At 38.0% G+C, this 13,148-nt stretch overlaps 1 protein-coding gene across 3 annotated transcripts in view; it reads left to right on the top strand.

Annotated features, from left to right (window-relative positions):
- The first annotated feature begins 916 nt into the window (after window positions 1-916).
- The window catches only part of sema4ba (sema domain, immunoglobulin domain (Ig), transmembrane domain (TM) and short cytoplasmic domain, (semaphorin) 4Ba), a 69,897-nt gene continuing 57,665 nt past the window's right edge, over window positions 917-13,148 (top strand). The window contains exon 1 of one of the 3 annotated variants that reach the window (XM_084123786.1): window positions 917-1,631. The gene's annotated coding sequence lies outside the window, so the exon portion shown is untranslated. The other 2 variants (XM_084123788.1, XM_084123785.1) reach the window with 2 other exon arrangements.

Raw genomic sequence — 13,148 nt, 5'->3', positions numbered from 1 at the left:
GGCAAAAAGACTGTAAAACAGGCCACTCCTGACTCCATTCCACTCCCGCCCAAAACTCGCCAACAAAACACTAGGGTGTAGTGGGTGGTTGCCAGAGCGTTGCTAGGTGGTTGTTCTGGGGTTCTGACTGAGTTTTAGTGTGTTGCTATGCTATTGATAGGATGTTTTGAATTTGGTTTTTAGTGTTTCTGTGAGATTGCTAGGGTTATTTATTTATTTTTTTAAGTGTGTTGCTTTGCGGTTACTATGTGGTGCTAAATAAATAATTTCATAAAGAGATCGTAAAACTAATCGATATGAATTGAGCGGTTTAGTCCAAAGTTTCTGAAGAGACACGATCGCTTTATATGATAAACAGATTGAATTTAGTCTTTTATTCACATAAATATTCATCAATATTACAGAAGCTCAAGCATGTTCGCTTGACGTGCGAGAACCAATGAGGTTCATTCTCATGTTACGCAGCACGTTTGAGCTTCTGTAAGAACCAATGAGATTCATTCTCGTGTTATGCAGCATGTTTTAGCTTCAGCATGAATGAATGAATAAATGAGGCATTTATATAGCGCTTTCATATGTACTACTGTACACAAAAGTGCTTTACAATCATATCAGGGGAGTCTCCCCTCAACCACCACCATTGAGATTATTTCTCGTGTTACGCAGCACGTTTGAGCTTCCGCAAGAACCAGTGAGGTTTGTTCTTGAGTGTCAAGCAGGTTTGGTTAAGCCTCTGTTTATGTTCGCTGATCAATGTTAATATGTGAATAAAAAGCCTAAATTAAATCTTTTCATCATATTGGACTTAACCGCTCAAACTTTTTGAAGCGTCAAAATGGTAGTTGCGTAGCTGTCAATGGACGGACAAAAAAGTTCTCAGATTTCATTCAAAAGATCTTTATTTGTGTACCGAAGATAAACGAAATTCTTACGGGTTTGGAACGACATGAGGGTGAGAAATCAATGACAGAATGTTCATTTTTGGGTGAACTATCCCTTTAGGTATATGCGTGTATCTGCCTATTTTTACTTATCAGACCAGCAAGCATCTCTATAAAAATGTAAATGACTGTTGTGATTTACCCAGTAATAAATGTTCCTTCTCAATGAGAGTTAAATTGCAAACTGAAAGAGATAAATATAACTGCATTATTGTATTTTCACCCTGCCATCCATTATTGATGCCAAAAAGGGTGTGTGTACATATGTTAAACCATTGTGCATGGCCGTAAAAACCCTTCTCAGTCCGATGATAATCCATTTGACAATTCCAGTTTGAGATGGTTGCGGTGTTTTTTTTCCTCTGCAGGTTGTTGCGTTATCAGACAGAAGGTGTAAAGGGGAGTGCCTCCTCTCCTCTCCTCTCCTCTCTCCACAGCTCTGCCTCCTCAGGAGTGGAAAGCAATGATGTAATGTGCCTGGCTGCCCCCCTCTGCTGCGTTTCATTCCCCCTTTCTCTCTCTCGTTCTCTCTCTCCGCCACTGCTGCTGGTGCTGGTGTTGGTGGCTGGCGTTTGTATGAGCTGCAGCCCTGGGCATCTCTGGGGATCCCTGCAGAGCTACTGTTCCTCTTCTCCCTGTGACGGCTGGGGCTCGCCCGCTCGCGGAAAAGACCCTCTCTCGTCGACCAAGGTAATTTCTCTCCAGCCCTGACAAATGGCATGTGTTCAGATTTTAAAAGGAGAGCGAGGCAGGACAGCGGTTTGGGCTTAGGGTCTGGTGCACAGCTGAATGAAAAGGTCTGCGTCCCGAACGCCTGCTGTCACCGCAGCACCGGGTGCCATGGCAATAGATTGAATTTGGTTTCCCGAGGCTGCCGCTGTCAGTTGTTCTCTCGCGCGGATCTCACACATGCACGCACACACTGCTTCTCGTAAGGTGTTGGTTACCATGGTTAGCGAAGGATGGATTCCTGTGCTGGCTCATAGCTGGGTCAGCATATCACCTGGAAGACTGCAGCCTTTTCAAAAGGGGATTGTGCTCTGAATGGATCTTCATTGTGGCTTGAAAGTAAGAATGTCTGTTTTATTCTGTAGGCTTTAATGAACAGGTGAACTTGCGGCTGAGATTGATTCTTGTGCTTTTTATTACTTTGTCCACTAAGACTTATAAATTATGCTGAGCATTTGTGGGAAATATGTTCCTGTCCAGCATGAATGTGACATGTAGATTGATTTTCCTGCATATTTATGCATGAGGGACTGGGTGTGTGCGTGGACACTGCTTCATAGTATGGACAGGGTAAGCCCTTCTTGCAGCTCTTGCGTGTTCCCAATTTTATGCTACAGATGAATGCATTGAAATGCATTTTGTGTCTATCTATCTATCTATCTATCTATCTATCTATCTATCTATCTATCTATCTATCTATCGATCGTAAAAGTTCAAATTGTTTCAGGGGTAGCTCGCTGTAAAATCGCATACTTTGTCTTTTGCAATTTTTTAATATTTCATGTGTCTGGGCTGCTCCACGTGCATATGTGGTCATGACTAATTTATCCAGAGGATTTTTTTCCCTGTTATATCAAGAGACGGAAAATACCAGCAGCCTCCATGTCAATTTTGCATAAATAATTGATTTGCTAAGTTCGAGTAATTACTGCACTGTGTGAATATAAATCCATGCATTATAGTCGTAGTGTCTAATCTAGTCTTTCATAGTCTTAATTTGCTCTTTTTCAACCTGAGTAATTGTAGATTTCAAATAGATTAAGGGTACATGCGTTTTAAAAGTCCTCGGGGGGGTTATTAAAGAAACAGTAGGCTTGTCTCAATGTCAGAATCAAATAGTGTAAAGATTTTCTTTTGTGATGAGGATCTGTGAAATCTGCAGACCTGAGAAAAATGGCCCACTGTGATTGGTGGAATGGGACCATGTGGGCTTGTCGGGGGTCAATTTATGATTTCCCAGCGGGGAGAAGGTTATGTTTACTCAGGATGTGGTTGGCTCCAGCAGCTAGCATGCTTTATCTGTGAGCGGCTGGAATATGTGAGCGTTGCTTCACAATCGCATTTTCCACGCATCAATAAATTGATCCAAAAGAAGGATACCAACCTGAAACCTCTCTCTTTTAAAAAAAAAGATAAAGCTTAGGTTTTGTCACTCTGTCCAATGAGCAAGACATGAAATGTCTGTGGCCGGAATGTTCCCTAAATGATTAGCCCATGTATCATGCGGTGCCTCAAAAAACAGTTTTCTCAGTGAGTGTTTTTATTGATTTCCCTCCTACCAGACAGTGAGTCTAAAAAAAAAAAAAAAAAAGCAGCCTTCCCCCAGGAAATGTCTAAATTTCACACAGTCGTAATGTTGCACTTGAAGGATTTCGACAGACATTTTGACTCTAAGTCGCTTAGCGTTCCTTTGCGAAGATCCGAATGCCAGGATTTAGCTCCTCAGCAGGTGATTTCAACTGCAAAGAAGTTGCTGGAGATCTTAAAATAGAGCCGATGGAAGGGAGTGTCCTCCAGTGAGTTCACTTCCACAGTGGGATTGTGTGTCCCCTAACACTGAGCAAGGTCAGAGAAACTCTGGAGGAGATTGTTTGGTCTGGCTGAAGCTATGGCTCATATGGCCCTTCATGTAGCATTGTTAGCTTGAGTGGGCATGACACAGTCTTTGTCTTATTGCTGTATTGTTTCTCTCTCACACATTCACAAACTATAAACCAGGACAAAGGCCTCTGAAAGGACAGACGTAGTCTGCGTAGTAAATTCCAAATTTGTGTGTGAGCATTTCATTGAGCAATAAATCAGTTCTGTTAATTATAAACCTCAGCTCTTTAAAAAGAAACTGCTTTATTCAGCCTAAACTGGGTTGCTGGTTTTAGCTGTTCAAAAGAGCCCTAAAGTGCCCCAAACCCCTCTAAAACCAGTCAACAGACCAGGCTGGGTGACCAACTAAGACCAGCAAACCAGTTTAGGATGGGTTATACTCTGCACATAAAATGCATGAGAGAGTCCAACCTGATCTCACGGCAATTCGTATGTATTTTACGAGGTAGCTAATTCGTACGAATGACCTATCCCTGACCCCGCCCCTAAACCCACCCATCACTGGGGTTTAGACGTATCGTACAAATTCGTACGAGTGAGGTCAATTCACGAATTCACGTACGAATTAGCCACCGCGTAAAATGCGTACGAATTGTTCGCAAGATAGCTTTGGAGAGTCAAATGATTTCAATTCCCAGCTGAAATAAACCATCTTAAACCAGCCCTTAGCTGGTTTTGATGGTCTTGGTAGCTCTCCCAATTTGGTCAGGTTTTTAACAGGTTTGGGTCTTTTTAAACAATGCTTTCCAGGAATTAATATATTATTTTAATAATCAACTTGCATCATCCACTATGCTAGATTTTATTTTCTCAGCAGAATGCATTTTGGGATTTTCTTATGGGGATGCATTCTTCATGGACAGTCGGTGTCCCATAATTTTCGTCATCAGTTCGCTGATGTCTGGTCACATGGTCCGCGTGCAGCCCGGAATTGTCCACGGACAACAGCATAGAAAAACAAAGGTGGGTCACACTTTATTTTACAGTGTCTTTGTTACATGTTACATTTAGTTACTATAGTAATTACTATAAATTGTGCTTAATTACATGGAACTAACCCTAAAGCTAAACCTAATCCTAACCCTATAGTAAGAACATGTAGTTAATTATTATTACTCAGTACTTAAATGTGTAATTCCACCATAACACGGACACCTTAAAATAAAGTGTAACCCAAAGGTGTATTTTGAAAGGCTTGCACAAATGTACACTGTACAGAGTATCGGATGAAACAGAAGTTGTGATCTTCCCTCTGTGACGTATGTCCAAGTGAAACAGCTTTTGAACAAGAAAAAATATAGGGCGGGACTTTAGTCTAGAATTGATTGGATGGTTATTGTTTGCTATTGGTGGATCTCATGTGAGTGACAGTTTGTCCCGCCCTCACGCCAGTAAACACGTCATCGGAGAAGAGAAGAGATTAGCTGCAAGATGGAGGGGAAGTTAGTTTGATTAAAGTTTATGGGGGCACATGAATTTAAAAAAAATAATGATGTGCACTGATAAATCATTTTATATAAATACTGCAATTTTGATTTCATGACTTTGTGTCACAAAGGGGAATGTAGAGACAGTCTGCTGTGAGTGACAATATGTGGGTTATAAATGATCTGTTTTGTGTTTAAAGGATAATGTAAAAATATTAGTTAGAAGAAAACAACATAGCAATAAAAAACTCCACTAAGACCATGTATTTTATCTTTGTGTGTGTGTCCTTGGCGGTAATATGAATATTAAGAACTAATATTGACTGCCCAAGATTTTTTTAGTCACAGTTCATTGCTTGCCCAGGTTCATTACTCTCAGCTGTGCTGAAACTAAACAGATGCTCTTTTTACAGGCTCAGCAGCACCAGAGGAAAAAATGCCTGGCTACACTTTTTCTGGTCATTGAAACCCATTTTTTGGGGGGTATCTGTCCACTTTTCCCTCATACCAGGCAACAGTGTGCCAAAGTTCTTAGATTCTTTTTGTTTTCATTTGATAGAGATGTTTAGTGTTTGATTTGACGCCCCCCTGAGGTCTGGCTTAAATACAAGACTTCTGTTTGCTCTTGGCCCTTCTGAATGACTTGTGCTGAGCTGTGTCCTCACCACACTGTACAGGGAGATGGAGGTCAAGTACAACCATTCTTTTTCTTTTTGTATTTTAAACAAAACTTGCTTAAAGTTGTTGTCTCACACCTCAAGGTCAGTTTGTTCTGAAATTCAAACATGTTTTGCTGAATGCACATATCGCCATACAATGAAAATCCGGTCGTATGTGTTCACTGCTCATGAATAGGGAAGCACTTAACTGACACAGATATTGTCTGATAATTATTTTTACTGACAGGAGGGGGAAGTTGGGGAGGAGGGGGGACAAAATGATCTATTACACACTGTCAGGGGAATTGTCCTGGCAGACACATGAAAGCAAATCATAGTTCCTTTGATATGGACATTTAGAGTCACCTGAGGAGAAGTTTGTCTGCTTTACGCTTGGCCGCAGCTGACTGTCTTTCTCCATTTCTCTGAGAACAGCAGACATTTCTCAACTCAATATTTCATATTTAGAAAAGATATGTTGTGTACAGCACACTTTTCAGACAGTGTTTTGCAACAAGTGTTTGGCAATATGTTGGATTTTTTTTTAGGATCTAATATTTCTGTTAGGGTTTTATATAATATCCAGTTTGGTGCTGAAACAAATTATGATGTATCAATTAATTAGTGAACAAGTATATATATATGCATGTATGTGTGTGTATGTATATATATATATATATATATATATATATATATATATATATATATATATATATAACATTTTATTATAATATGTGTCCGAATCAAATAATATTATCTTATAAGAATATTTTATTATAAAATATATAAATAATTATATATAATATAAATGTTGTTTTAGTCTAATTAATAAATATTAATTTTGTTCCACCACCACACTTGGTATTGCAAATATAAAATTGTATCATAGCATATATACAGTACATAATTATTTACAAATAAATAATTATTTTTATATATGTTGTTTTTGTTCAAATATTTTAATAATAATTTCTTTGTTTCAGCACCAAATATTGTCAAAAATACAACCATTTAATTTTGCCAGCTGACTTGCAGAAATGCAGTGTTTGCACAAACTTTCAACTAGTCACGTGCTTCATGAGTAGATAAGAGACCGAAGCTAAAGGCCCGAGGGCTCTCGACGAGCACTGATGGCACAGCTTGTAAGGTTTATTGAGGGTCGGACATTAGTCATCCAGATGAAAGTAAATGTGAGAAGTCTTTTTTGATCTTTCACCAGTCAAAATTTAATCTGGACCCCAGGAGGCATCCTCCCTCAAATATGCTGGAAAAAAAGATTTATGCCACTATATATGAAAATAATTTTCATGATTTACATACGTCACAGAGTAAACATGAGCATTTTAAAGCAATGTGATGTACCAATTTCACTTTCTGATTGACCTTTAACCAGTGTTCTGACTCTGTAATCAATGCAACCTGTAATTATTGTTTAGTGAGCAAACGGGTCTGTAGAGAATACTAACAGACTTTCAGTTTCTGAAGTTATGCTTTATCAATCTATAAAACAGCTCTGGATCTGAATCTAAATTGATGTGACTGTAAACTTAATTTAAACAACATTAATTAATAATAACAACAAAAGGCTGTATTTAAACATGCCGATTCAGCACGTTTCAGGCTGAAGCTGTAATCAGTGTTGTGCTTTATACAACATAAGCCAAGCGTCTTTATTTGTCTCATTCTCATAATCCCGTTCAGAAGGAGCTTTGCCGTCACCTCCTGTGGTGTTGCTATCTGTCAGTCTCTGTACAGAGACACTATTGTTGATTCGGATTTAGAGAGGAGAATGGCGCTTCACATCAGAACAAACTCAATGTAAAACCTATGCACAAATTTTTGCTGTTCTCAGGATGAGAATGCGCTTGCGAAAGCAGAATTCTTTGCAAAAAGAGTTGCATTCATGATTTCACAAGTTAGAGCGCACTGAGGATGATTGCAATACCCATTCAAATCTATAGAGGTCAGAATAACTATTTGTCCCTGATAAGAATATTGATGCTCAGGTTATTTCAGTGTGCTTATTTAAGAAAATAATATACTTAAGTGAACACATGTTAATTTGAGAAAATAAGTTTTTTATTAAAATATTAAGAAAATAAGCATCACTTCCCTGGTTAAACAAGGCGGGCTTAAAATGAAGATTCTGTTTATTTAATACAAAAATTAAAATAATTTACTCCTGTGTGACTTTCTTCTTCTGTGGAACACAAAACAAGGTATTTTTAAGAATTTGTCTGCCCATACAATGAAATTCAATGGGGTCCAATACTGTGTTGGACCCCACTGAATTTCATTGTATGGGCAGACAAATTCTTAAAAATACCTTGTTATTGTTATTTACTTATATTTAATATTTATTGTTTGGCTCAAAAAGACTGATATATTTAAAAAAATATATATATATCTTTTGTGTTTTGCAGAAGAATAAATAAAGTCATACAGGTTAGGAAGGACATGACTGTGAGTATATTTTCAGAATTTTTAATTGTGGGTGAACTATACCTTTAAAGATGTCAGTTCTGAATAATCTAAACAACTCTAATCTGTGTTCCAATTTAGGGGATTACACACCCCCTATAGAGAGATTAACAGAGCCGAAAACTTTTGTGCCAATGCTTCCCCTTGCTGGGTGCACATGAAGCCCTGGGAGTTTAACTTCAGATGACAAATGAGACCGAGGGGACCACGGCAAAGCTGTCTGGAAGATGTTCACGCCACATCAGTCAACCAAGAGGTTCAGAGAGGGGAAAAATCCACTCGGGTGATCTGTAGGGTGCTGATAATGAAGTTTGCATGATTTTAGCTGCTCGTAAGTCAAATGACAAATTCTTTATGGGTGAATCTTTATATGTAAGTCTGAAAGTCATGATATGTCATGATTCATGATTTGGCATTTAAGGCAAGCCACATAAGTTCTGTCCATGTTTAATTACAAAAAGTGATTATACAAAAGTTTCCAAATAAAAAAAATGTAACTCAAATGACTGACAGCTAAATGCAAACTTGATGATGGGAAGGAAGTGGATGGAAATGAGTTTAGCCCACTAAAATGCATCATGACTTAGGAGAAGTGAATTTTTTCACGTATTTTCTTAGGTTACATCAATTGAATCAATTGACACTCTTAAAAATTCACCCAAAAATGAAAATACTGTCATTAATTACTCACCCTCATGTCGTTACAAACCTGTAAGACTTTCGTTCATCTTCAGAACACAAATGAAGATCTTTTTGATGAATTCTGAGAGTTTTCTGTCCCTCCATTGACAGCTACGCAACCACTTTTACACTTCAAAAAGTTCATAAAGAGATCATAAAACTAATCCATATCAATTGAGCAGTTTAGTCCAAATGTTCTTAAGTCCAAATGAACCCTTTAAGGTTTTATTTGCCGTTGACAGTTCCATAAAAAACGTTTCCATTCCACAAAAGGTTCTTTATAGTTGAAAAGGGATCATTAGAACTTAATTTTTTTTTCTATCCTTTTTTTTCCTTTGGTAACACTTTATTTCGATAGTCTACTTTAGACATTCTACTAACTATTAGTAACTTATTAACTCTCATTAGAGTAGTAGACTGTTAGGTGTTAGGATTCGTGTTGACATGTAGTTGCAAAGTTACTTATAGTTAGTAGAATGTCTGTTGGGGCATCAAAATAAAGTGTTAGCAGATATTAAGCAGACAGTCTACTAATACTAATGAAACTTAGTCGACATGTAGTTGCAAAGTTACTTATAGTTAGTAGAATGTCTAAAGAGGACCATCGAAGAATTACGCTTTATAATAGATTATTCTTTTTTCTTTTTGTGGGTAACTACATTGAGTTGTTTTCAAACTGACATGCGTAATGATAGACCAGGGCTGACTGGTGTAAAGGGGCGGAGTCCCAGTCGGCATCTGGCGTCTGTAAGTAAGAGGCTGAAAAGTGTCTCAGCTCAGCTTCCCGGTTCTCTCGACATGCTTGTGTCTGCATTTGGCCCGTCCCCCATCTCCTAATGACGGCATCCCGACGCCTGACACCCCAAACCTACTATTCCATCTGCCTGCTTAGCATTTCCCCTTAATACTTAGCGGCACTATTTCAGTCACAGGGATTCCCAACTGTGACTGTTCCTCTATTGCGCTCTGTAGTTCTCTTCCTTTTGTTAACTAGGGCATGATTAGACGATCTGTCACTGATATCTTTCAGTCGTTCTAGCACCATCCGTTTTAAGCATTTAAGTGACATTTTAAGGACCGGTTTTAACACCGATGTGAGTCTTCTTTAACAACTGACATAAAAATGTGTGTCTCTCTTCAAGCTGTGATTGGAAATACTGTTTTGGGAGAAGGCTTTGTAATGCATAAGGTCAATAAATAATGTCGCTTGTGTTAGGAGGTGATTGTCACTCAACCAGTAATAACTCTGTTCACTGAAGGTGTTGTAACGTGAGCCGGGTGCCGGCAGTGCCAGTTGCACTTTAGGAGTATTTAGTTTCAAATAATGACCTTTATTGGACTACACTATGGTGTCTTGCAACTCATATGATGTTTTATAAAATGTTTCAGTATCTCTTTTCTTGTGGGACTGTAACAAAACAAGCAAGGCAAGTTTATTTAAATAGCAATTTCATTCAGAGGTAATTCACCTTACATAGCCATGATAAAAAAAATATGTATATATTAATTTAAAACATTTCTTAAATTATAATTAATAATAATAATATATTAAATGTCATATAATGATTATTTACTATAATTTACTATAATTATTATATAATTACATTTTAAATTATTTATAATAATAATTATAATTTTTAAATAGTTTATTATAATAATTATTATAATAATTTGGATAATTTAATCATCGGCATCAAGGGGGATAAAAAATATTGAAATATTTACTTAAAATATTTAGGATGGTGGTCGGTCAAAGTTTACTTTTTTTATAATATAATAATAATAATATAAAGAAAATAAAGATTTATTTATTTATTTTCATATTATTTTTCAATTAATTATTTATTAATTCTTAATAAAATAAAATTAATATAAATTAATAATTCTTTATAATTTCATTTATTCATAAATATCCCCCATTCAAATATTTAGGGTAGTGGATTGTCGATCATTGTTTTCCAGAGTTCTTAAACTTTTACATTTAGTCCCACCAACATCGAATATTTAATTATTTTATTGTTTGTAAGTCTTTCGTATCATAAACTAAACTCTTGCTCTGCCTCTAAACAGCGTGAACATTATTCAGCTTTTAGTTCCAGTTTGAAAATGCTTTTATTTTTATATCACTCCTTTCTAGCTGTTTTTTTTTTATTTCTTATTTTATTCATGCACTATAAAATGTGATCAGTAACTTGAAAAAAGTGAGGAAACCCATTGCCTTAAAATTATTAATAAATAAACTGCATGCGTAATAAAAAAATTAAGTTATGTGGAATTGTCAAGTTCACATAACATAATTTTTTCCATTACAGATGAAGTTTATTTACTCAATAATTTTAAGGCATCGGTTTCCTCACTATTTTAAGTAAGTCAACTGATCACTTTTTACAGTGAATGCTTTCAAGTAGTTCTGCTGTTTTAATCATTTAAGCTTAGAAAGATTAGCATTGTTGAAAATTCCAGTTTAAGTCGTGTAATTCATGTTTAAGTGACCACCAGTACTGAAACTATGGCCCCGTTTTTTACAGCTGGTTTTAAGATGCGTTTTGGTCGATCGGATCACAAGTAGACGAGGGAGACACATACACGTTTACACCTGGTGTTTTAATCCGTCTTTTTTGTCCACTTTCAACCACCTATCCTGATTTCTTTGAGATGAGGGTCTATGGGCGGGTAAATGTATGGTTTTTTTTTCAGATCTTTCGATCTAATGGACAAAATAAGCTCATGCAATGAACATATGAACGTGCCCGAAGATGATGGAAAAACACACGGAGAGCAGCAGCTTTCGTTTATGCTCTGACAGCCTTAAGACCTCGCCGAACACTGTGAGTGTGTGTTAGAAATCACTTCCCATAATGTTTATGCATTAGGTCAGTAGGCGGATAGTAGGCGTCTTTTGTGGCTGTTTCGAACACATGAGCGTTTACACATCGAAAGCAATACCTCTGGAAGTGGTCGAAAGTGGACAAGCTCAAAACGTTTTAGACCCCGTTTACACCTGTATTTAGTGTCGTCCAATTGTGATCCAATCGACCAAAAGGATAATACCAGGTGTAACAGGGCCTAAGGTTATCAAGTATTCTTGTGGTTTCCCTTTAGTCTTTGTAATGATTATCAAGGGCAGTGCTGTCTACCGCCCCTCTGTCTCTCTCTCTCTCTCTCTCTCTCTCTCTCTCTCTCTGCTTCTCGTACTATGTGAGTGTGAGGGGAGGAGCAGTGATTAAGGCAGAGGGAGGTTTTACTACACCAGCGTGTCAGATACACACTCAGTCTCAGACAGAGCGGGTGTGTGAGCACTGTCCTACCAATCCCACATCCAGACCTATAAACAGCTGATACTGGCAGTCTCAAAGCTGGATCTATTGACAATCCCTAAGGACTCTGATTTCCATTGGGATTTCTTTTTTTCTTGTGAGGAACGTGCTGGAAAACTGTGTCTGAAAGAGAGTAAGTAGTCAGCGCTACTTGCTTCAGTGGCTTTAACCGGTTGCTGTTAATGATTGATTCCTGTCCGCGGGAAGTGTTTGGTTAGTGTGCAAATGAAAGGGTTTTATAGCGCCGCACTCCTGTTAGACGCTCCAGGCGAGTGGCGTTGCTGCACGGGGGTTTGTTATTGCAAGGGGCTGCTGGGACGGGACGGGAGGGATTGAGGGGGAGGGTGTGTGCTGACACAAGACAATCCCTCTACTGTAAGACCTTATCTGCAAGGTGATAGCCTGTTGTGGCGGATCACAGGACAGCGAGCTCAGTCTGCTTCTGTTTGCATGGGTGCCTCAAGTGCCTCAGTTTGTTTGGGTTTGGTTTCAAGCGATCAGTTTTGCAGGGTGTGTTGCAGTTTGGTTTGGCCAGTGCATACGAGCTCTTGGAGAAGCTTAAAGCTCTGTCTCTTGATCTGTGGAGTTTTTATCGTTGCACACACTCTCTGCCAGCGGACGGGAGCGTTTATGTGGCAGGCGGTGGTGTCAGCACGGAGGAACTTTCCATGAACTCAGAACTTTGCAAGTGAAGGGAAAAATTGGAAAGTGAGAAGTGTGAGGTTCTCCATTAAAAGCTCATGTGGTTTTGGCATCTTTAGAGATCTGTGATTTGGTCAAGGGCATGTAGGGGAGTGAACACTGCAGGTGTTTGTCAGGAAATGCAAACTTATAGCCTGTTTAGTCATTCATAGATTAGTGACTATCAATGTATTACCACCCTAAGCCTCCCACAGAAGTAAATATGAAACCATTTCAATGAAATACGGTATTTTTTTGACATGTGGGTTGGTTTTCTCAGTAAAAAAAGTATTTAGGGTGGAATATTAATTTGAAATACTGAAACTGAAATTAAACCAATACCCTTGCCTT

The sequence above is a fragment of the Abramis brama genome, assembly GCF_963993115.1.
Source record: "Abramis brama genome assembly, chromosome: 9".
Classification (NCBI taxonomy): Eukaryota; Metazoa; Chordata; class Actinopteri; order Cypriniformes; family Leuciscidae; genus Abramis; species Abramis brama.
This window is presented reverse-complemented; position numbering and strand designations above follow the sequence as displayed.